Here is a 25467-nt window from a genome sequence, read left to right as displayed (position 1 = left end):
TGGGCAAGTGGAGCTGTGTAATGGAGCTGCTATGTGGGATCAGGAAACAAAAGCTGTTCAGGAAATAGTATAAAGTTATTCTATCTTAAGAAAAAAAAAAAAGCAAAAAAAAAATAAGCAAAATTTTTTTTAATACTGCTATGTGATGAAAACTAGACCATGAGCAAGGTTTTTCTCTTAACAGCAGATGAGCTTCTTTTTGTTTGTTTGTATTTTTTTCCTTGGCAAAGTACCACCTCTCCATCCCAAAATTATTGAAAAACATCCAATACCAGACAATTAAGTGAGGAGCTTCATAAGAAGAATGTTTTTTATCTGCATAAAATGTAAGTTGAAAAGAGAGATTTCTGATCAATAATTCTATTTCGACAAGAGGAAAACTTCCTATGAATCCCTTTTTAATAGGCTGTAAGAAACCCCCCACCCTGGTTCTCTAAGAGGCACCCATCTCGTCACTGGAAAGCAGCTGCTGCTTGCAACTGATTTTAAAAGAGATCTTACCTTATCTCACCTGGGTGCTGGTATGAGGTCCTGAAAATACCTACAGGTGCCTCATCCTCCTTTCCCACATTCCCTCTGCAGTTTGGGAGCCCCTGCAGAGATTAAGTGTGTTCCATGCATAAGGGCAGAAATCTAGAAGAGCATTTAATTCAAGTGTGTGAATAATCTTACTGAAGTAATTTAAAGTAATCGTATGTTCTTAAGTGTGTGCTTAAAAGCTTTGCTAGGCTGGGGCATGGCCTGCCCCCCTCCCCCAAACACCATACAAAATCAGATCTGTGGCCAGAGATCTACCACATCAAGCAGGATTTCTTCCCATGCCTTCTGAACTTGAATCTAGTCAGCTATTTTATACTGTATCTGCTTGTGTTTCATGCCACGTGAAATACTCCAAAATATTGAAGAGAAGATTCTCAAGAGGTTAAAAAATATAAAATGTGAAAGATGTAGTAAGTGAAAATTGCAAATATGACAAAATTGATAAAAAAAGTACTTAAAGGAATTATGAATGCTAAAACCAAATATGTTTTTTGTTATAAAAGCATATGCCTGGGACTTGCCTGTTAACAAAACTGCAATACACAGAAACAGTGAAAAGTCCCTGTACATTAAAAAACTACTAAAGTTCAAAAATTAAACCTGCCCTTTTTTTTTTTTTCTTTGTCCACATTCAGTGTAGTCAGTTTGTTCTAAAGACCATCCCTTTTCTGTTTTAATGTCCTGTGTTCTTTGGTTTTGTTTTTGATTGTGATTTTTGAGAAAGTAAATGTCTTGGATAGTTTGACAGAAGATATTATCACACAGGTAATATACATTACATTTAGAAGCTGATAAAATGGATTTGGATTTCCTTTGCTGTGCTGCAGTGTTGATGATGCTTCAGAAAATGTAATATAAAGGGACTTTCTATCTTTTTATAATTTTAGCTGTTTAAGACCACTATCAAAACCTGGTTTTGAATGAATGTATATGAATCAGGAATATGCATGATATTAATAACTCTCTCTTCCCTGTGCTGCAAGAGAAATAGGCTGTGTTATACTACAGTTTGTGAACTATTCTTTATTTGTTTGAAATGCTATTATTTTCCCAGTTAATTCAGTTTTAACCGTCCATTCAATTTCAAAATATAAGTGAGTTCTGTTTACCCAATTTCTTACTGGGTGGATGTTGTGGTATATGCAGAGTATATTTATGGTTTAAAAGAATGATTGTTCAGCAAACTTACTGCATAATAATCTTTACTTCATTTTTATACTGTAAGTGGTTAAAGCCAAGTGTACATGAATATATAATGTGTTCCTCCAGTTTTGTAGCATAGAAATACATTATAGTGGTGAGCTACTAAGACATTTATTCCAAAGGAAATGCAGAGAGTGATTTAGAAATGCCAATAACAATAATGCAATTACAGTTGCAAAACATCTTAGTTGACCAAACAAATCTTTTCTAAATGCACCTAGAATATTTCTTTAGCACATTTAATTAAGTATATATTCAGCATATTTAGTTTAGGACCCAATTAAGCACCAGAAGCATAGTGGTATAAAATACAGCCCTTGCCTTCCAGGCACTTCGGCTTAAATTCAGCAACAGTTGCATTTGGAGCTATAATACTGCTGCAAAGATGGGAAAGACAATACAAGCACAAGAAGCCATATTGCAAAGTGGCACTGGTATCTACAGTAATTATAGCAATCATTCAGATGTTCTAGCAGTCGATAGAGCTGAACTTTAGACAGGTTGCAGCTCTTAATTTATTAATGCAATATTTTTTCTTTATGAATTTCTCAAGTCAATCTCTTCCTTGCACATGTGCAATTAGTTGTGTTAGAGTCTCTTCAAGTTTTTAGGAATGGATCCTAGTGCAGTATTTACAACCACCTCTGCGTCTCTGGTTTGTATATCAGCCTGTCAAGATGTCTCAGAGGCAAAGAGCAGAACACATACAGGAAAAGTGACAGTGACACGAAGTTACATCTCTCAGAACAGTACATCATGATACTGAAGAAGCAGAAGACTTTGACAATAAGGTCTAAACAGAAGGACGTTTTGACCTACAGTATAACAGCAGATTAATGACTCGATCATACTAACTGGCCCTATTTCCAGTGGCCGATAAAAAGCTGCTGTTGATGTTTGTCCAGCTCCTGTCCTGTGCAGTCTGGGTGCCAGGCAGGATGAGGCAGGGAGCAGTGCTCAACCTGCGTGCCAGCAGTGGCTGTCACTTGGGAGGACAAGGGGCACCATCCAGCTTCCCTTACAGCAGGGGTCCCATGCTCACAGGCATTGCCAGCTACCAGGCAATGTTCATATGTGCCTGCCGGTACTTTCCAAGGCATTTGCACATATGCCAGGAAATCACTTGTCTCCTCCTATAAAGAAAAGCCGTGCTGCATGTGCCTGGCTGCATGTTTCTGTCTGGCTGCCCTCGCTCACGGTCCAGTAGAGCAGCTCCTCGAGCTCGGGGATTTTCACAGCTTCATCTTCCCCTTGCATTGTTGTGAGTAGTAAAGCTATCATTTTTCTCATGCCGTCCTTGATGTGGCGTAAAGCTTTATCTCAGGGTTAGAGGAGCAAGGTGCCTTTGTGGTGGGTGGTGCCTGTGGAAATAAGTCCCTTCTAGAACTGATGGGAGGGCTATCGCTTGAGTTCAGGAGCGGGTGCCAACACTGGGCATGGTGGCACTAATGGCAGAGGCTCTACCATAGAAGCAGAACCTGCAGCAATATCTTTTGCGACTACCAGAATTTGTATGTGTTTTCAGGATGGGCATATGGTTCACCTTTCTGAGATTTTTTTTCATTGTTGACTGATGATCCCTGTTACAGCAGCATGTCCTTAAACTCCAGTGTGTGCCTGAGGTTTAGGTTAGGCAAACAATGGAAAAATGCTAAAAGGAAAAACCTCTGAATGTCTCGTAAAGGATTTCTTGCCCTTGAAAAATTGATAGGCTGTCATTTAACCTTGTGGCACCTCTTCAAGCTGTCAATCAGACGCTGAACATTTGAGACTTGTGAAGTATGATACGGAGTAACAAAATGGTATCTGCTCATTCAAAATTGTGAGTATTGAATTAATCTCTTGAAGTATCTTGATAACAGATGGAATAAAAGATCATATGGCACAGCTCACATAGGGTAAGGTTAACCCCAGTGTCCTACTCAGTGTCCCTTTTCTCGTTTAATGCCACTGCTAATTAACTGGCACGAGTGTTTGCAGCCCTATGTGGGATGTTGCTGAAAGCCTGCTGACTTCTGGCATACCTTGACACAATTGCTACATGTACAGTACTGCCTGGTTTGGTTTACTTTAGTTTTGTGCTGGGGGCCCTTAGCAATAGGCTCCTAAATGTACTCATGGGTCACTGCATGTGCTTGCAAGTGGGGGTGGTTCAGTTGCCTCATCAGAAAGTTGATGAGGTGCTTTGCTTTTTGGTCTCTGTATCTGCTTCTCCAGCAGCAGCACAACTTTCAGATCAGGCTGAAGAAAATAAAGCTGCTAAAGATGCTGGTCTTCTCCTCAAGTTTTCCTTCACATTTTGCACTTCATGTAGGTTTTTATCAGGGCTTGAAATAGGAACTATGGCACAGGGCCCTTCCCTTGTTATAAACAGGAGGATGGTATTTCATGGTATCAAAGCTGTGGTTTCAGTTCAATAGGTTCCAGAGTAAACTTTTTCCTCCAAAGCTACATTTAGGTACAGGGTAAAATTATCTTTTTTCCTGACTAAACAAAGGAAAATATTCCTGTCTTTGTTTGTCTAAGTACTTACATTTTAATATATCTGTGCCTTTGAGTCAGTAAGTGCCAAGTACATTTATGAGTCTGTGTATACAAGGATAACTGGAACATCCCATAGATTCTCTCCCACATCTCTTCTGTTTATGTTATTTCCATGGCATATTATGTGATGTGACCCCATCAAAAATACTATGTACAACAGGTCATCTGTGTGCACAGATGATAAATTCAGTTTAGAATGAGTACCAAGAAGATCAGAAGAATGGAGAGCCTGTCTTGTGAGGGAGACTTAAGGAGCTTGGCTTGGATAGACTAGCAAAACAAAGGCAGAAAGAGGATCCGATTGCTTACCATAAATACTTTAGAGGGATAAACACCAGGGAGAGACAAGACTGTTCAAGCTACAAAACAATGTTTTCACAAGCATAAATGGATATAAACTAGCTATGAGTAAAGGCAGGTTGAAGATTGGAGAAAGATTAGACCATGAATGGAGTGAAGTTCTGGAAGAGCCTGCTTCTGAGGGTAGCAGGGGACTTTCCTTATGGGAACTGGTGATAGCTTTCCAAGAGGAGCTGCACCACATTGTAGCCTGGGACACCAGGGGCCTGGATTTGACATCTGAGAAGATCGTTCTCGTTTCTGAGTCCCTGTATCCCTATTTAATGCAAGGTTTGTCTTGTACAGATATGCTGGCAGGGCTCTTTCCCCCCTCATCTATCTAACTGGGGTACATATGAGGCTGTGACTTGCTTTTCTCTCTGAGCATCATGCTGGTGAGATTAGAATCAGGACTTAAAAGAAGATACAAGAATAAGTAATGCTGTGATCTTTCAGAGGATGTTTTATTTTCATCTCTATTTCTTTTCTTAAATGCGTGTGATGCACAGAGATTTTCCTCCTTTGTATACCAATGGTACTTTTTTGTCAGCTTTTTGGCATGCAGCATTAGGAAGGAAGTTGTCCTAGTGTTAAACAGCAGACCCAGGAACTGGGAAATACTCCTGCTCTCTACGTGTAGCAGGAGAAGGCTATTCTTCAACCTGAAGGGGCTATAGAAGGTAACACATTATGTTGGCAATTGTTGCAGTGAACGCTGCATCGTCTGGCAAGAGGCTCAGCTTGATGTGGGCAAAAAGTGAATTTTTCCTTTGTGCCTACATCCTTAGCTCCCTTGTGATGAAAATAGAAGCTGCTTTAATCTTCCTGAGGCTGACGGAAAGATATCTTGCAGACTGCAAGTCAGCAGTTGCCCACACAATTGTTTGGCAAAATCTATTTTTAAAAGTCCATAAATTCCCCAACCAGACAAACGGGGATCTAACAAAAAAATATCGTCACTAATGTACTATCCTTTTAAAGAAAGACAATACTCTCCCCTCTCCTCCTTTTCTTTTGTGAAAAACCTGCCTATTGTAAAATGTGAATGCCAAGTGCCTCTGAAGAGCGCATCAGGCCAGATGCTGCCCCTCCGCTCTTGCTTCAGTGGTGATTTGCAGACCCCGTTGACGGCCGTAGGCTTGAGGTGCTCCCTCCTGCCGCGAAGGTTTGCGGGAGCAGGATGGCAGGGGACTGCCGGCACCGAGATCCCTGCAGCGACACCTTGGCAGATCGCATGCGAGCAGCCTTCTTGGGCGTGCGTCAGCAGGGCTGGAAATACCAACTAGGAAATCAGGTTAAGCCTCTTCGCGGTTGTTGTTCCCCTGCGCACACCCTTCTTTCCTGCTCACTGGAGTGCGCTATGTGGGAAGCTTTTGCTGACTGCGGAGTCTGCCTCACAATTTTTTTCACTTATTAAAGTTGCAGACTCAGAATGAGTTAAAATTGCCTGTCCCTACCACCATTCAAAAACCTGGAAGATGTAAGAACATACTGTGCACATAAGTCACCTACAGTAAACACCCTTTGAAAACATAGCCCTGGGCTTTGATCTACAGGCTTGTGTTATTTTTCCTATATTTTAAATCATTCTCAAGTGGTTTTCAGGCTGACCTGATGGTCTTTTGTGCAGAAAATTGTACAGACTACCTGAAGTGAATCTGTAGTGCAGAGTTGATTTAACTCTCTAGCTTTACACGTAAGATTTTAATGTATGAAAGGGTTATTTGCACATGAGTGAGCTTGCACTTCAAACTTAAGCTGTTTATGTAAATAGCCAAATCTTACTGTACCTCTTCAGTATGAAGTCTCCTTTTTGAATTAACAATTCCACTCCCCCCGCCAAAAAACAAACAAACAAACAAACAAACAAAAACCAAACACACACAACAAAAAACCTAAACCCAACAATCCGGAATGAGAAGTGATTATGATAGAATTATGGTTTTCAACGTGTATTATTATATGTGCCTACATTTAGATTCCCAAAGGGACCAATTTACTAATATTAAGTATTCTTGCAGTAAATGGAATGTGGTAAAGAGAGAGCTGCATATATTTTATTTTTTTAAAAACTTAAAGAGTTGAATTTCAAATGAATAACAGTAGCACTGGAGTTCCAAATGAGTGGGACTTGTCCTAACCCTCTTATTAATTAGGAATTATCATAAGGCAAAATATCTGCATTAATTTGCCAAAGGGAGAATAAAGATTGGTGTATTGCAGTACTCACAAAGTTGTTCTTATGGTGCTGCAATGCACAAAGCTTCTAATAAATTGGGGAAAATGATGAATTTGACAACAGGCAATTAATGCTAATCTTTCCCTTTGCAGGGGTATGTTTTATGCTGGTGGTATAAGAGCAGAGTTATTAGCTCTTCTACTTTGCTTTAAGCTTCATACTGCATGAAACATCCTGCAGTATGTTGTGCTAGTCTGTAAAATGCCTCCTCAACACAGTGCTTGTGGCACACAAACACCAAGTAGCTGGATTTGGGGATGACCCTGTAGATAGCAGACAGTAAGACTGCTTCCTTACTTTGCTCTTCCTTTTGTAAACTTGTCTTCAGCAATGAGGAGATGCTGTCAGAATACGTTGCATTGTATTCTTGAGCAGCTCTTTGTTGTGAGCCTGAAATTTGGATGGATGTGATTCATTTTATGAGTAAAAGAGCTAAACACTTGTTGAAGCAAATGGCAGTTTTTTATAAAGCTAATTATTCAAATTTTTCTTCATATATAATTAAAATCATGTTAAACTATTGCAGAAAAAAAAGCCCTATAATTTCTTGTGGTTATAATGGTGTCTGGTTAGCAAACTCTTGTTCTTCTGAATACCCCATGCATGTAATAGAGCATGGGACACAGAGTTATTTGTGAAATTCTCTTGATGCAGAGCTGACACATAACATAAAAATAAATAGCTTAATGTGTTTGTGTGCACTGTGAGTGAGGATTAATTTTTTAAAGTCCCTATTGTTTCTATTTTTAATTTCTGAGCTATTTCATATTGGAATAGGCCCAGGCACAATGGGACACTACAATAATATTTAGGCGTTGAGTATTTGCAGCTTTGGTTTGATTTCTATTGCCATTTTAATTGGTAGAATTAATTGGTACCTATGCACACATAAGTATCAGATTTTGGTTTCCTTCCTTCCTTCCTTCCTTCCTTCCTTCCTTCCTTCCTTCCTTCCTTCCTTCCTGCCTGCCTGCCTGCCTGCCTGCCTGCCTCCTTCCTCTTTGTCTGTCTCTCCATCTCTTCCTCCCACTACAGATTATTTAGTAAACAAATTCTTTTTTTGTGGGTCTGTATATACATAGATACAAGGTGTAAAGATGCAAAACTCCATATGAGTTCACACATCAGTGCTGAGTGACAAAATCCAGTGCTTCCTGACCTGAGATATGGGATTACGGGGAGACAATAGCCACATTGTTTGGAGCAGAGGTTAAGGAGCTGGTTTAGCATTATTGTCATGCTCTATAGTGAAATTAATTTCATAATTAATTATGTTTGCTTCTACTATTCCTTCTCTTACTTGTGAATCTAGCTGTATCTTTTGTGTGTGTTTTTAGATATGTATAAATTTATTTATGTATTTTTTCTTCTTCTGTCCCATCAAACATCTTCACTAAAAGCCAAGTCCTGCTTCACTGAATAGAAGTTTCAATATGCCAAAGGTCAATATTTTTGTGTTGCTTTCATCTCTGGTTTCAGTAGCAGAAATAGGTATCCACATTTGTTTACCTTTATAGGCCACTGAAAAGCAGTGACCTCCTGTATGTCTGACATGAAATGATTCGAGGTTTGTGTTACTTTCATCACCGAATGGTCAGTAGACCATCCAGTGGGCACAGCAAATTGTGCTTTTGGTCTAGCCCAAATAGCTGAGCTGGACCCAGGGGATCTTGTCATGAACAGTGGGAAGAGGAAATTGCCTGTAGCAGGTTAGAGAGAAGGAAAAATGTCTAAGAGGAGATTTCAGATGATGTTGCTTGGTTTCTGGAGTGCTTGCAGGTTTCTGAGTATATACAAGCAAATATAAAAGTTCTCATGTGCCTACACATACATACAAATGGCACATGTGTGTAATTTCTGCTGTGTTCAAGACACCACGGTGTATCCACAGTTCTCAGCCTTCATTCTGTTGGATTCTGATGTGCCAAGGCCACTGGCAAGCTCCATATAGGACTGTGCCAGATTCTACTGGAACAATGGGGAGGCAGAAGTGGTCTTCAGAAAACAACCTTATGTAAGCCCAAGTAGTCCCTCTGACCACAAGGTTCTCAGAGGAATATTCTGGATGTGAGCTTTTCAGTGAGGGAATAGGAAGGTTTTAAAGGTGTAAGAGGCAGACACAGCCCATTAGGTCTCCCTAGATGAGTAGCTTTCCGCACAGTACACTGAAGTGGCTGAGGAATGAGAGTGGAGATTTCTGTAGCAAGTCAGAGAGTTTCTCTGCCAGCAGCTAAATCCCATATGGGAGCATCAGCTGCACTTCCAGACAGGAGTGGAGTCCTGTGGCTGCTGGAGAGATTGTGTTAGTTCCAGCCTTAAGATTGCTGCAACTCCCCACAGGGCTTTCCAACCAAGAATAAATCTGTTATTCCCTGACACAAACTGCTGAAGCTGGGTCTTCCCCATCTGCACAGTGCCCCTTTTTCCCCTGAACAGAAATAAGGCAACTCTTGCCTTCCAGAGCTCCTGTGGTTCAAGCAGGAACTGATATTTTCCACCGGGTTAGGTTCTGTGAGCTTTGCTTATTCTTTTTACTGTATTTTGCTCTCCAGAACCACTGAGGAGATGGGGGACATTCTTTCCACCTGGATAATGCATATGTATAGTAGGGTCCAGGACTGCTTGTTGAGTTTTCACCTGCAATGTTACTTTGCATTTGTTAGCAGTCTGATTTGTGCTGCATCTTAAAAGTCACTGCAGTGCTCGCTGTGAAGGTGCCCCACAGACGTTGATACTGCAATTTTTAAGGGGCAAAGATCATTACATTTTAAAATGTTCATTTAGGATTCTGATTTAAAGCCAGAAGAAAAACCTAAAAGAATCTAAGTTAAAGCAGGAATAGTTCCATGCTAGAATAGCTGCAAATAGTAAATTATACACTTAGTTACATTTGATTGAGGGAGTTTATTGCTCATGTGAGCAAAATGTCTAGCCCTGGGCACTGTGCAGGTAGTTACTGCGCAAGCATACCACCTGCAGCCATGCCAGAATACCCAAACCCCCTGATACCACAGTGTTCGCTGTCCTGGATAGGAATTGGAGGTCATGACAGATTGCATTGCAGTGCGGTGAAGTGGACTAGAAAGAGGCCACCCACCTCATTTGCACTTGTGCCTTACAGTAATAGGTGCTTGAGTGTCAGTGGGTGGTGATAAAAGGCTAATTTACTCACCCCCGGTGCCGTGCGCACCCCTTTCTGCACGTGTGGTGCAGATCATAAAGTCTGGGAGATTGCCCACTGTACTGAGGCCTCCATGTTATTTTTAAATCTTTTTTTTTTCTTATTATTTAATCTTGTATGCTCCAGTTGAGCTACATTAATGGATTAGAATACAGCGTGATCTTAGGAGAATTCCAGTACAATGGATAGATAGTTGGATGGACGGACAGACAGATGCAAGTTTAAAGCACAAGAGGATTTGCATATTTAGTTCTGCTTTACAGCCTCCTTTAGAGAGTGGGATTAATGATCTGCTAAATTATCACAGTTGAGAGTCTTCAGCATTAGGGTGAATGCATATCCTGCTAGAGCTAGTTTTACAACTTTTCCAGAGACATTTACAAATCTTACTGGGGGCGAGGCAGGGAGGGGAGCGGGGGGATATCTAGTTGTTGACGAAGCAGCTGGTGACTAAAGGAGAAAAGAGAAAAATCAGAAAATCGTCCCTTTTCTGGCAGGTCTAAGAGCCTTTCCATCACCCACTACATGCATTTAGAGCAAGAGTAGGAAAAGTGTTCTCCAAGGACTGTTTGCTTTTTGAGTACTCGAGATGCTATGTTAAGCACTTAACTGCAAGTCGGCTTAGAGAAATGTCTTCCAAAAACATTTATTTGAAAAGGGAAAAAAAAGCTCATAAAGGCAAGTGAACTTTAGGTGCCTAGCAGACCTTTTGGTCCCTTATTTTAAAGATTTTAAAACTGTGGTTGAGTAAGGTGTGCTGCAGAGGATCTGGGGCAAATGCCACTACTGACTTAGCCAGCACCAGCCTCATAAAGTTCCCTTTGATCTAGCCATTAAAGGAAAGAACATTACTTGGCACATTTCTTGGTTACACATATTGCATTCTTTGGTCCCATTAAATAATAATGAATAATAAATGGCATAGTTTGGAACAAAATTCTGCACAGCTCAGTAAGAGAAGAGGGCTAACATACCTTCCACCTCTCATAGAGGGAGATGTGAGTGCATCCCAGAGCCCTGCTTAGGGTTAGAGGACTCAAAAAAGCAGGCAACCATTTTCCAGCCATTTCACTGTTGTGTAACACCAGTTCTGACATGTTACCAGAAGAGAAAACACTCTCAGGCTTCAGTTAGGTAGAAAAAAGGGTGCTAGCTTCTGAGATGACACTAGCAGATTCCCCATCATATCCTAGAGGTGAGTCTTCACAAGAACAATGCAGGAACTGAGGCCACCTAATTTTAGGAAACAAATTCATGTTCCTAGATTTGTCCAACTTAATTTGAGGACTTGAGAGCATGGTTAGTTTTAGTTCTCTGTGCAGTGAAGAGAGCAACACAGATACGTCCATAAAGTGACTCAGGTTTTAACTGAGCCCAGAGGTGCCACTTTATGTCCATTGACTGTAGGCAACCTAGCCTCTGTAAATAAGTCTTAATGTAAGTGTCCCTTTCTACTCTTCCTTAAATCCAACACCAGGTGAGCAGGTATTTAGGTAATACTCGAGAGACCTGCAAGTGCTAGGGAAGGAATGTACTGCTGTTGTGCAGGTTTTCTCTCTCCTTGCTGAAGGTGTCTTCCTGAGTGAGTGAGAGATGGATCATAATTTTTGGCAAGCCAGGGTCTGATCCAGCCACCACTATACATTGTCTTCAGGACAAGGTCCGTGTGAGCAGCATCCACAGCTGGCCCATGCTGACTGTTGGCAGATGGGTAAACACTTGCCCTTTTTTCCCTTTGTTTACAATGCCATGGCTTCACCAAGCTTGTTTGACACCATCCTTTTTGTCTTAGTGGGGACTCATATGGGAATATGTTAGGTGGCCATTGGCATTTTAATGTAACACAGATGAACACTTGCCAAACACTTAGCAGTAAGATTCAAAATCCAGATTTCCTCAAGGAGGATCCAGATTTACCTCCTCAGGGGGCAAAATTTACTGGTTTAGGAGGTAGAGATGAAGTACACTACAGTTTATAAGGGAAGAGATAATTCAGCAAAATAAAGCAAAATACATTTTGGTAATGTTTTTCCATTTTCTTTTAACCTCTCTTTAATGCTATGTTTCCCCCTTTTTTTCTTTTTTTTTTTTTTTTTTCCCCCCCCCCCCTTTTGTTTCACTCATTTTACTTTTTTTCCCTTGAATTCCTTTCCTTCACACAGCAGTTCCTTTCTACATTTCCCTTTCCTCCCCTTGTGCTCTTCCCAAGCTGATCTTCTGCACTGGCCTGCTCAGCTCTTCTCATTTCTGGGCGGTCCAGCTGTCCCTGTGCCTTCTCCAGAGAGCTGCTCCGCACAGTGCAGCCAGGCTGGCAGCTGCTGGAGCTCTGCAGTGTTACTGAGGCGCACCCTAGTAGAGCCTGAGAGTGGAGCCGTAGGACACGGGCAGTCTTGTGCCACTGGAGCACTGTCAGGATAACATGATACTTGTCAAGAAAGATGTCTTCACTCCTCTTGTAACTCCACAACAGATTTCCTTTCACCTCTTCTATAAACAGGGTGTTTGTACCATTTCCCTGGTTTGCTCAGCACCAGCTCATAGCCTTCTGCTGGACGGGGCTTGCTGTTATTAATTATTTGTATTTATTTAGCCTTCTGGAACACCAAGGCACGATTGTTCAGGAAACTTTACACCCGCAAACAAAAAAAGGCAGCTCTCTAGCCTAAAAAAGAAAACAGCAGACAGCTATTTGGGGAGATCACATTAACTCCCCCTGGGCTGACGTGGCTGCTGAGTAGGAGCTGTGCTGCATAAGATACAGAGGAAGTTGTTTCCTTTCTCTGAATCTGGCCATGGGCACCTTGTGAGTGCTGGATCTCTTGCATTTTCTTGCATTTTCATTGTTTTTGATGTCTTTCAAGGCATGCAACAACTAGTTTCGTCCTTGTTTTTTAAAAGTCAATTTCTTGCACCGATTTCTCTGTTTCTAATGTTTCCTTTCCCTCTTTGGACCACCACAATTTGCCCACTCTTGCCCTCCCTGCTGCAGATCCTTACAGCCTTGTTGCTTTTCCTTGTGGCACTTGCTCACCTTCAAGTACCACTCCCCTGCTTTTGCCCCCCTCGTGCTCCCTAGCTAGGATTCCTCCTCCTACTTTGCCTCTCCCCTGCCTCTCTGCTCCTCTGTTTGGCTGCCTGCAACAGAGAAGGCAGGAGAGAGACAGGAAGTGGGGTAAAAAAAAGGAAAAGTCACCCCACATGCCCCCTGCCAGAAGTGCTTCCCTTACCCTGCAACCAGCTTAGAAAAAATGGAGGGGGATGTCCAAAGGGTGCCCCAGCAGCAGAACCTCCCATCTGCAGAGGAAGGGCTGTGGGGTGCTTGGGGGTACTGGCAGTATTCCACCACCGATGCAGAGAAGTCGCTCTGACGCCAGCGCACCTTGTGCTGGTATAAAACTATCTAAGCCAAAGTTCAGGTGAAGGGCAGCCATGTAGCCAGAAAGTCATGTGGCTCTCATGTTGGTTAGTATGTCACTTTGAACAGCTCTTATCTGATATTATTATGACTAACCCAGTGCTGACAGCATGGAACAGATTACAGGAGCCATGTGATGATTATTTAAGGCATCGCTGAGTATAACACGCAGCTGATATTAACCCCTTCTTTCCAGAGCAGCTCTGTCACCCTGTGAGCGATGCCCGAAGCAGGCACCTGCTCTACCTTGCCCTGCCTGGGAACACTTCTTCACTGCACTTACCTTTGGTACCATATTTCAGACAAGGCTATTTTTGAATCATTCCTCTGTTTTAAACTGGCCTTACAGATCAGAGCAGTTTGGCAGGCTATGGTTGCTTTTTTGCCCTCTTTTTCTTTTATTTTTTTCTCCTTCTAATTTTATTTTATTTTGTTTGATTTTTCTCCTTTCTTTTTTTTTGTTTTTCCAAAAAATAAAGGATCACTTGTGACAGGTGCCTGTATTTCATATTTCCTGTGGTAGCACGTGCCAATAAAATTCAGAAGCCTTTTTGTTTTGTTATGGTTGATCTTTTAAAGTTATTGAGAATGACGCTGAAGTCATAGCTGGCAAAAGAGACCTCACTGTTCTACATAAATGTCAGCAGTGCCAAGGCAATACGTTCTGAGATGTAACAATTTGTGTGCTGACGGGGAAGGCGAGGTGTGCACACATACTGTACCCTTTAAACAGGCTGACACCTGCACCGGGCTTTTCAAACACAAGGCCAAAAATGCAGCATTATATAAAGCCTGACAGTGGTCCTGACTGTTCAACCACTTTGACAGATGTGTTAAATGCCATTTTTTGAGGATCCCGGACGAAAAAGCTTGGGTTCCTGGTGAAGGACTGTGGTCTCAGGACTGAGGCGGCTGGGACCATGGCATCTCTCCCTCATGAGGTAAGTCAAAGGTGCAAAGAATCTGAATTCCACACCTGGAAATTCTGGTCACATGAGTGGCATTACTCATGTGGTAATGCGGAGGGTAACATTACACCAGTGGCCTCTGGAGTAAAAAGGGAAACACTGGTGGGCTCTGGTTCACACTTATCTCCTCTTGTGGGCCCATGAGCCGCTGGGTGGGAAGCACTCGCTGTCTCCCCTTGGGAGCTGCCTGCAGGCACCCTGTGCCCCCCCAGCAGCATCCATGGGCAGGGACCAGGGTGATATAAAGTTTAGGTATTGGGATCATCTTTCTTTTGCATAAAGGGAAGATGCAGGAGTGTGAAATTTGTGTTATCAGCATTGTGAAAGCCTTTCCTGGGGCTGTGCAGCTGGAGGAGGTTTGGCCACTGGTTTGGTTGGGAGCCAGGAGGAAGGCCAACAGAAAGGTGTCATGTGAAGGAGAAACTGTGCTGCTCTCCTGGCCCTGTTTATGCAACTATATTTCTCTTCCTCTCATGTCTGCAAAACCTCAGAAAAAAAAAATGAGTGGGAAAGGTGGAGAAAGTCTGGAGCAGGAAAACCAGGTACCAACCCTTCCCTCCATTTTAAACTCAGGGCCAAACCCAACTGGGATCACAAGCACTACAAAATATGGTTGAGACTAATTACAACTGAGACTCAAAAGGCCCATAAGCTTTTGGAAAGGGGCTCAAAAATCCCTCAGATGTAGCCCTAAGCACTCTTTGTTTAAATTAAAAGTAAAAAAAAAAAAAGAGGGAAACAAAAGAGAAACAAAAATCCCCCTGGCTCTACCAACAGCACATGCACAAGTGAGTATGTTGGCAGAGAGCTTCCATGTGGGATTTGTATTGCTTGAGAAGGAAGGGGGGGAAACGACACACTGGAAAAGTGCAAGGATTCCTGTGCTGGTGAGGGGATTTGTTTCCTCTTCCAGCAAAACTGCAAAAGATAGAGCCGCTGAGGTAGGAAAAAGAGAACAAGTGCCTGAATGGTATAATAGTAATAGTCATAGCAGCAGTGATAGTACTGGTTCCCTGTGAGCTTTGGAGTGTGCTTGAGCCCAGCTCTCAACACGCTCAAGTTTGCTGGTCACTTCACTCTGCCTATCGTGTATTGGAGTTGATCCATCTGTAAAACATGACTGGTAAACTGCTAATGCACAGATTTGTAAGGAGCTCAGATCATTAATATTTTTTTCTTGCTTGGAGATACTTTATTAAAAAGCGCATGCAGGGCTAAATAATTACTTTTTTGTTTTCTTGAGCTGAATTACTCACTTTCGGAAAAAAACTATTTTCTGCAGATGCTCTATGAAATGTTTGTCCTAATGCTCATTTATTGTGAGTGGCACTGATGGAGCAGGTGCTAGTATGAAGCAGATGTATCTGTGTAATAGTTTACTTTGATGGCTCCTTTAAGAGGCTTCATAATCTTTATATTTTACCATTGGGTTTGGAATTTTATGCTCCTTTAACAGGTGTATTACCTTGATCAGATGTTTTCATTTTAAACTATTGACTTATGAGCACATGGCCTGCAGGGATTGATGTGCAGCAAATTGATTCCTTTTAAAAGATTTATTCTTATATTCTCTTTTTATTTAGTGTAGGAGTTCACTAGAAAACATAAATGATTGATAGTGACAGTTCATGACTAAAAAAGAAAGTGTCCTGCAATTAAAACCTTTGTTTCCCTTAGTTTATTAGTAGAAAGATATCAGTAAGGATGGGAATATACATAAAAAAATCCAGTCTAAAATCAGAGTTTAGTTTTCTGGTTTAACATTTAACAAAACCAGCTTTTAAAACATTTCTTCTCCACTCACAGCTACCATTGTTTCTGTGCACTTTTGTCGTTCAAAGAGTTCAAGCTATTTGAAGAGGATGTGTACAAAGATTACCTTAAAATGACTCATTGTAAAAGCTCCCTACCTGATGAATTTGTCCTGTTGGAACCAACATCTATTTTAATAGAATCCACTAAAAAAGCTCAATCTTTTCAGTCTGTGAGATGGAATGCAACAGCAGAGTCCTGCCATGAAAATAGCTTGTGTAATCAGTGGAATATAAATGGCAACAGCATCTTGTACTCCCTTTTATGATGGTGGAAAGAGAAGGAATTCAGTGGGCAGCCATATGACCAGGTTCTGCATGACTGAGGAGCTCACATTTTTGCATTGTGCTGTAGCACAGTATCTCTTGTGTCCAAGAGAAGGTAAATTGTTCCCATGCCTTGTGACCAGAATCTCTGTCTGGAGGAAGAAGCAGAATAAAGGACCATTATTTTAGCAGAGGCATTAGAAATCTGTGTGATTGCTGGAAGCATTGATTAACAAAATATTTTCTCCTAATGGCTAGTACCCTTCTGAAAATAAGAGTGGGGAAGCTGCTTGAAACAAAAAACTGCATGTATGTCTGGGCAGCCTACAGTTTTAAAGCACTGTCCATGCCTACAGAAGAGGCAAGGATATGACAATTACTGAAGGTTCAGTTCAAGAATAAATTTAAAGCAGTTTTATTCTACGAGTGAGTATTCTACATGAATGCATGACTTGTGTTGGTGCCAATGTGGGTGGCATTTGTTAGACTCTGGTTGGAGCCCAGTCTGCATTGCTGCATGAAATGAGTGCGATGAGGTCAGGTCAGTCCTTGCTGAATGATAATCCACATCATAAAGCTACTGTAAATGATTCAGCATGGTTTAGTATTATTTTCAGCCAGTGCCCAGGAGAGGCCAGGACTGAGCTAGCATTAAGAATGAATTGTCCATGCTTCCCACTCTTATATAACTGAGGGTTCAAGTCACAGGAAAGTATCTTAGGAAAATGAGCACAGCCTTTTTCACAATACAGATTATATGTCTTCCTTAAACAAAGGTTGTGAACCAGGGTGGAGGGATTGGATATGGTCCGTGATACATGTTTGGTTTTCAGGATCTCAGAACATCCTAGAGAAACTGAGTTATGATTCTGCAAATTGACTGAACTTTTAGAAAAGTTGTTGAATACCCTCTACTTCCACAGTGACCAGGGTAATTTGTCCCATTTTTGTAAGCAGTTCACATGTTTTGTTTGCACCTTTTAGTTTCTAAGTGGATATAATGTTTTAGTTTAAAGCTGGCAATTCAGTTGCAGACAGGTTTTTGCTGCAATTGGTGGCCACTCTGATTTTTTTACAGTCATTTTTTTTTTACTTTGATCTCTTACTAAGGCACCTTTGCAACATTAATTTGATTAAATTGCAGTTTGAGGTCATACCAAATTGCCATGTTCTTCTGTTGTCACCCACAAAAGGGTCTGAATAAGTTCCTCATGTAGATACATAGGTAGTTTTTTCATGTATTTGTAGAAGGCTACAAAATGAAGGCTGGGATACAGGACTTCAGAAAGGGACAGACCAAAAGAAAAGGGAGAAAATTTGCAACAATCAGAAACCATAATTCCTAATGGTCTAAATTCATTTTTTAGCAACTACATTCAAGCTGGACTTATGTCTGTGTGATTTCTCCACTTCATTGTGTAAAAAACATTAATATTGTGGGATTTTACTCATGTACTGGGACAAAAATAAAGCAGATCTCTGTGTGCTTCAGACTTGCCTAGCACGTCCAGCCAAGAACAGATGAAAACTCTGCCAAGAACTTTTTCATTGAAGAGTTTTCTTGAAGCTTTAAGAGGGGAAGATCACAGCTTTGCAGACAAAATTGCTGATTCCTCCTTAGGGTGCCACTCTCTTTCCTGCATTTGGGAGCATCCTGCAAACATGGGCAGGGCATCTGGCAAACCTAGGCTGGGTTCAGTGGCTGTGTTTGTGCGTGCTGCTCATGCATGAGGACCATTTGACTTGGGACTGACATAAGCAATATCTACTGGATTTTGTACCTGTAGTTTTAAGAATTTTGAAACCTTGGTGTTTTGCATTGCTGCAAAATTGTTTCACCCTGTCCCTGGGTGGTAGGAGGTCACAGCATTATTCGTGTTACTATCTCATGATGGAGTTTACTCGATCATCTATAATGTTGTACTAGTGCAGGCCCCACACTTGAGCTCGTCTTGCCTCATAGAAAGGTCAGTATCTTTTTTTACCCTAGTTTTTCAGCAGTTATATTGTTCTTACAAATGCACATGTGTTCTTTACTTATAGACTTTTCTATCCTTTAGGACTGTACAGTTATTTCAGAGGGGATTGTGTCCTAAAAGAGTAGAAAAAAAAATGTCTGTTTCTGGTTGGGGTCTTTTTTTGCTCTTTTATGTAAAGAAATGCCATGAAAAAGCCATGAAGATGGAGTTCATTATGTTAATCCCATCTCTGAAAGCACTGCTGTGCTGCGGGCCTTTGTTGTCAATAAAATGTCAACCAGTGGCATGTACAGCATGTTGTGCAGACTTCGAAATGGCGCAGCTGTGGTGCTTCTTCTACACAAGAGCTGAGGAATATGGGAGGGATTAATACTGGGTGCAAGCCCAAGTGTTAATACAGAAAACCAAAGCAAGGAAAAAACCAAACCTTACAAAGAGTTTTCTTCAGCCTATTTTTAAACATTGGTTGTCATTCTTCATACTTTATAAGACATCTGTTCACATTTCATAGTTTACCCCTAGTTCATCCAGGAAAGGTGGTATACTATTTTGCTTTCTCACAGGGGCAACATCTTTCCGTGTGTTCATGCCAGTGTAGAGCCTAATAGTTTCAAAGAAGAGCAAAACGTGAAAAATGGGGACCTTTTGGTGCTATAACATAGTTATAACCCTTAATGTATCATGTTTGTGATAATATGTGAGTCAGGTGAAATACCAGAAAGCACCTTGCCTATTTTAATTCCAAGAAAGAAGATTTTTGTTCAGCACTGACCCATTTTATGAAACTGTGGATTTTATGTTTCAAAGGACCTGATGTTTTCTTAGTATAACTGTGACCAGTTTGCAGGTCTCCTCTACTGTTGTGTGCATGCCTGGCTGCAGGAAGGTGAGCCAAATGCATTAATAATATGAGCCTCACCACCAGAAAGCAACGCAGAAAATACTACTTTCCTGGAAATGTATTTTTTAGGTGTGGTACAGAGACTAAAGGACAGCACCATTTTTCATTCTCCCAAGCAGTGAAACAGCAAAATTTGCCAGAGTCTGGTCATGGGTAAGGAGAGGAAGGAACAGGTAAACTACTCCTGTCCTAACTCTGAAATAAGTATCTCACCTTGTTTCTCAGGTATAATATTCAGAAATTCTTTGTATTTTCTTGGAGGAGTATCACCATCTCTGCTTTACACACAGCACTGGTACAGTGCTAGTCAGGAGTGTGCTTAAGTACTAGGTCTGTGTTACAGATCAGTGTCTACTGATTTTCAAGAAAAACTAAATACATTGGAATGAAGAGTGCAACGACACATACTGTGCTAGTAAAACTTCTGAGACCAGTGATTTAGTTTAGGATATATGAGGGATGAGGGTTGTCATGTGGGAGTAAGAGGTATGAGGGATGATGGTTATAATTTCAGGTCATGTAGGAAGTTCTAACCTAATACCTGACCATAGGATTTTCATCTTCATGCCACTCTCACACTGGTTTCAGTGACCGGATGGCAGAAGGGAGAGACACATTGCTGTCATTATTTGATACATGTGAGCCCCTGTGGCCTTCCCACTGTATTTGCCTAGGTCGAGCTTTGCCATCTGCATGGCTGGCCAGGCTCTCTGCTGTGCAACTCTATCCACCTCTCCCTGGAGCAGCTTTGTTAGGTTTCATATAATTACAATTGATGTCTCTCAAAAAATATTGCATGTTACATTTTATGTTCCTTTTTGACACCTTGTGATAGGGTTTCTTTCAGCAAATCACCATGTGCAAAATGTGGAAAGATTGCAGCTGTAAAATTAATTTCATTTGTATTTAGCCAGGTGTTGTTATTAAGAGACAACTGAAATCTGGCATCATAAATCCTCTTCCAGAAAAAAAAAAAAAAAGTATCTGCATTCAGTGTTTCTCTTGTCTTCCAGGCTTTTTTTTATTGTTTCACTCAACATGCTGATGGTGCCAGGTTCCTTACAGCCATTCTCATTTTGTCTCTTGCTGGTTGGTTTGCTGATTCAGTAGCTACAATATTGTACCCTCCCTCCTTTGCTCCTCTCCTTTCTTCCTTTCCTGCTTCCTTTTTCTCCTTCTCCAGTATGGGGGTAAACAACTTGAAAAGTACTTTCAGAAGCACATAAAAAGGTTACACTTGCAACCAGCTCTGCATCCAGGGATTCTGTGACAAAACATTCTATCAAACCTCATTTTTTTCAGTGTGGGGGCATCTCTTTTTATGTGCAATATGAACTGAGATGGTGTCGTTTTGTATGGGCTGGGGGTGTTACAGGTAGCTCTGAAACAATCTGCACTTAGAGAAAAGTAATTTTCTACTCGGAGGAGAATCTGGGTTTAGCACAGGGAGCCAGGGCTGTTGTCAGGGCTTTGGTAGGTGGTGTGGTCTGTTGGGCTAAGTTAGGCAACAGTACAGGACTTTGTAAGAGTAGGTATGAGGATGAAGAGGTGCTACTTTTGCACAGAGCCCTTGTGACTCAACTGACATTTCTACTTGGAAGAATTCCCTTTCTAACGGTGAGAAATATTTTAGTTTGTCTGCTTGGCCCTCTCTGATATGTTCCTACCTCACACTAATGCCAGTCGTATCAGATCATTCTAATTATAAATGTGACAGCTCTGAGAATTTGGATTTTAAAATCCTGGGGGGTTTACGCAACATTTTGTGACTCCAAACCAAAAAAAGTTACTAGTAGACTTAGCTAGGTTAGAAGGTGGTGTTTTAGCCACAAAAGTACCTAGTTCACACCCGGATTTGAGCCAGGGAGTACATCTGGTATATATGTGAGAGAGAGAAACGAGAGTATCCTATGCCTTGAGATTGGTATCAGCAGGGTCCCCTGTTTCCAACCATGCTCATTTGCTCTAAGTCATGAAATTAATTAATGGAGAAATTTTCTTGTAAAATAGAGCAGCAGTTCTGATTTACATGACTTCTGTGCATTTGCAAGTATTTTTCCCCCCTATGGCTAGAGCTGTATTAACAGGTTTTGTTCCAATAAGCGAACTAACACACATGTGTTAAGCAGAGGTATCGGGGAATCCAGTCTCTGCAACAACTCTGGCATTCCCTCCTGTTTATTTATTTGCGGTGATGAAGATGCCTCTGCTCTGTGCCATCTTTTTGCCCCCCAGCTTAGCTACTAAGCAACCTCTTTGGTGTCTGCAGTGAATCAGCACTTTTGGCAGGCTCGTCGTGCTCTGCCTCCAAGCACGACTCCGGTGCGTCACACAGACAGACCCCTCTTGGTCTGGTTCACCGCCGAAGGAGCAGGGCTCAGCCCTTGAGGCAGAAGTTTCCCTGCAGTTTTACAAAATAGCAAACAGTAGATCAAAAAGTTGTGCTGGATTTTACTTTCCTTTAGGACGAGAAGCTTTTTTGCTGAGGGTGATCCAGGGGATATTTGCAGCCCCATTTAAAGCACTGTGTGGGCATTTGGATACTTTGTAGTAAGTGTAATAAATATACTAAGAAATAAAAGAAATTTAATCTAGACACATTGCATTTTGAAAAGATGAACCTTATAAGATTCAGAGATGTTTGAGAATTTTGAGAAACTCTCTGTAATAACTGCAGAAAATAAACAAAAATCCAACAAACACAAGATCTCTCTCTCTCTTCTCTCCAAGTGTGTTTGCAAAACCTTTTTTAGGTCATGCTACCTAAAAAAAGGAAAGGAAGAGAAGTGAGTTCTATTTATTTCATTACAAGGCCAATTTTCACACCCAGGAAGGTCTCTCACTCCAAAGAAAACCCCACAGAAGATCCTCTGAGCCATTGGTAATGTGTCCCAAATTATTCATATCTTCTTTGGTCTGGCAATACAGAGCAAGAGGATGTTTGTAGACCCACTGCCTGAGTGAATAACACTTGAAACCACAGCTAATCTCTCTGAACAAGTTGGTGAATATGGTGTTGAATTAAGAACTCAGAGCAGGGCCCACGGGAAAGGATAAATCCCTCTTCACTGGAGTATGTGGAAAGGCTGTTACTGATGGGGTTGCAGAAGGGAAGGATCAGGTTCACTGTTTTGCTTTGAATGCATTTTTCTTAAATGTTAAGGGAAATCAAAATAATTTGCTTCCAAAAATTGTAACCAGTACAGTAGCAATATGCAGCAGGATTTGGAAGTCTCAAGCTTTATTTTTGTTGTTTTATTGTTGAATAGTTTTTTTTCTCCTTACCTTCAAATCTAAACTCAAATCTTGGCTGAAATCCTTCATGTGAATTTTCATATGTGGTTCTGTAGGCATTGTTTTCCTTGGCTTCCACTGACATAAATAGTTAAATAATGGAGGAAACTGTAACTATCTTGCATTACTTCTCTTCATCAGATAATTGGTGCTTTACAGGCCTAATATGCAATATGTTGATTAGTGCTTTTGTTACATTAAGGAGTTTATTTTTACCGTACATCAAATTTACTATAGATTAGTCTCCTGTATGCAGTTCATTACATGTCTTGGATGTGGTTTTTCAAAGTGATGTCAGCCTTTCCTCTGCTTGGGAACTGAGTCCTGCAGAAAATCATGATACAACATATGCACGCAGTGCCTGTCATCTTGAGTGAGGCATTGAGACTGGGGACCTGCAGGGCTCAAAATGAGCTTCTGATATTGGCTCTGAAGTGCCATCGCTCCCAGGGTGGTCTTAAGCAGACACTCCTCCTTCTGTAGGTGGTGCAGAGGGAGTGCCCCACAGCGTAGGTTGGTCAGTGGAGTGCAGCACATCCAATGGCATTCCTGTGTGTCCGTTTCGGACCATGTGTGCTGAAGTGTGCTCGCCTCAGCTGTGCAGTGAGTTGTATGAAAGAATGCATGCAGGTGCTGGCACTTTGGGTTGTGTGAATAGAAATGGAGCCTGTATTTTCAAAAGTGGTCCATTGTCTTGGGGATTAATGGGAAACTTGATCATCCAGTTATTGCTGCAACCGCATGCCCTGTGAATACACTGTGTATTCCACATCTAGTAGTATGGGTATGTTTTTTAAGGTGATGGTTGTGGAGAGGATTATGTTTTTTTTCAGTTTGCTTTATTAAGCCAATTAGAAATGTTCAAGACTAGGAGATGTTTTTCCAGGTCTTATGATCCCATTAGTTAAACAACCAGGGAGAAGTCAAGCAAGCAAGCAAGCAAGTAAGCAGACTACAGAATAAGCTGTGTAAATAAAATACAGTAACTAACTTTTGGTCAGGTAGCATCTTGCTGAGCAGTCTGATTATTGACTACCCAGGCAGTTCTGCTGATATGACCAACATAAATTCATCTTTGCTTCTTTTTTTACTGATGCTAATGCCAAAGAACCAGAGGAGCTCTAGGAAAGGAGAGCTGGATTCAATTCTGGTTCATGAATCACATATTGAATTGTCAGGAAAGGAACAAATTCTGCCCCAATTGCCACTATAACTATGATAGGTTGTACTCGTGTGCCTCAGGGCAGAATATGGTCTGAAATGAAATAGATGAGGTCAAAATCTGTTTTCATTGATCACAGAGAAGGCAGTGAAGCTGTAGAGGCAAATGTGACAGAAAAATATTGTCAGCAAGGACATTCCTCTTGCCAGTGATGCATCATGGCAAAAAGAAGGCTGTTTGATTTTCAACCTCAATGATGTCTTGGTCGGGTTGATAAAAAAAAAAAATCATTCTGTAAGCAAGTAAATTGAACTAAAAGTAAGACAGTGATTGACACTGAGTTGCAAGATGCCATTTATATGAAGTCTTTTTGCACTGAAAAAGAAAGGGGCGTTTTGTTTTTGTTGCAGAAAGTATTAATTTTTATTTTCTTTTTGCTTGTATTTTTAGGATCTTGCAAAAGGGAGACCAGGAATGTGGTTCCAGGAATAATCTTCTTTTATTCCATCAGATATATTCTGCAGCCCATTCCATAAAGATGACAATAATAAAAAAGCAAGGGACACAATATAAAAAACAACTTTCTTTCTGTTAGGGCGGATGGCTTTATAGAATAGATACTGAAGCAGCAAAGAACTGAAAGTGGTTTCTGAGAAGTGTTGACCTCCTTTCGTGCCACTTACTGTGAATTAAAGCTGTGACTGAGAACTAGTTTGGGCATGTGGTACAGCACTTACAGCAACTGCTGCCAAGGAACAAGATTTGTGTTTCTAAGGAAATGCAACAAAAGAAAATGGTTTAAGAGGCAGTGGCTGTCACTGTGTAAAAAAAAAAAAAAAAAAAAAAAAAAGTATCTATTTATGTACAGATAGAAAGAAAGGCCGAATTGGGTTATTCTATATACAGGTTAGCATACGTGTGAACTCTTGTAATGTGAGATTCAAAATCAAACTACTGTGGATTGTGCAGGGTTTAGCATATCTCACACTGTTAGAGTTTACAAAGTTGAGCTAGCTAAAAGCAGTTGTGACATACTCTGTGCCTGTGACTGACTATTGTTTGTCATTCTTACAGGCATTATTAGTAACAGTGACCTGCTATAGGAAAGGGATACATTTAGAGCAAGGAAACTGAGGTTTTGTGGCTTTTTGGAGCTCCTTTCTTACGAAACCAAAAGGCAAGTATCTTCAGCACTTCTAAACCAAGGCTGCCAAACAGTATCACTTACCACTACCTTTAAGGTTATAAATATCTTAGGACATGACATCCACTCACTGATTTGTAGCAAAGATGTTATGAGAATTGTTCATGCACTGAAGATTCATTAAGGGTTGAAAACTGTAGCAAAACACCAAGGAAAAAATATCACTGTATTTACACACTGTCTTAACTCCTTTTATTGTCCCCTCCTGGGTTGGAAAGGGAACCACCTGTCTCCTTTGCTGATGTCAGACTGCTGCCTGGAGACATGGTGCTATTGAAAGCACACGATACTGTACATATTTACACCAAGCTCGTATCTGATTGAGATTGGGCTATGAGACCTGTGAGTTCACAAGTTTCTTCATCATACTCTCATGCATTAAACATGTATTTGAACTCTGGCTTGAAAGCCGTGTGATCT

At 41.0% G+C, this 25467-nt stretch overlaps 1 protein-coding gene and 2 long non-coding RNA genes across 5 annotated transcripts in view; 2 read left to right on the top strand and 1 right to left on the bottom strand.

Moving 5' to 3' along the window:
- PPARGC1A (PPARG coactivator 1 alpha) overlaps positions 1-25467 on the top strand; it is a 372463-nt gene that overhangs the window by 263759 nt on the left and 83237 nt on the right. The gene's annotated exons all lie outside the window — the stretch shown is intronic.
- LOC114057283 lies at positions 238-19500 on the top strand. Its single transcript, XR_003571175.1, has 3 exons — positions 238-326; positions 19294-19372; positions 19457-19500. It is a non-coding gene; the product is annotated as an uncharacterized LOC114057283 (long non-coding RNA).
- LOC114057282 overlaps positions 550-25467 on the bottom strand; it is a 28945-nt gene continuing 4027 nt past the window's right edge. The window contains exon 3 of one of the 2 annotated variants that reach the window (XR_003571174.1): positions 550-593. This is a non-coding gene — a long non-coding RNA (uncharacterized LOC114057282). Of the gene's footprint in view, positions 594-22060; positions 22151-25467 lie in introns of those variants that run through there. The other variant, XR_003571173.1, reaches the window with a different exon arrangement.

The sequence above is a fragment of the Empidonax traillii genome, unplaced genomic scaffold (assembly GCF_003031625.1).
Source record: "Empidonax traillii isolate 1590-97213 ecotype Southwest subspecies unplaced genomic scaffold, ASM303162v1 scaffold125:size1524877, whole genome shotgun sequence".
NCBI lineage: Eukaryota > Metazoa > Chordata > Aves > Passeriformes > Tyrannidae > Empidonax > Empidonax traillii.
This window is presented reverse-complemented; position numbering and strand designations above follow the sequence as displayed.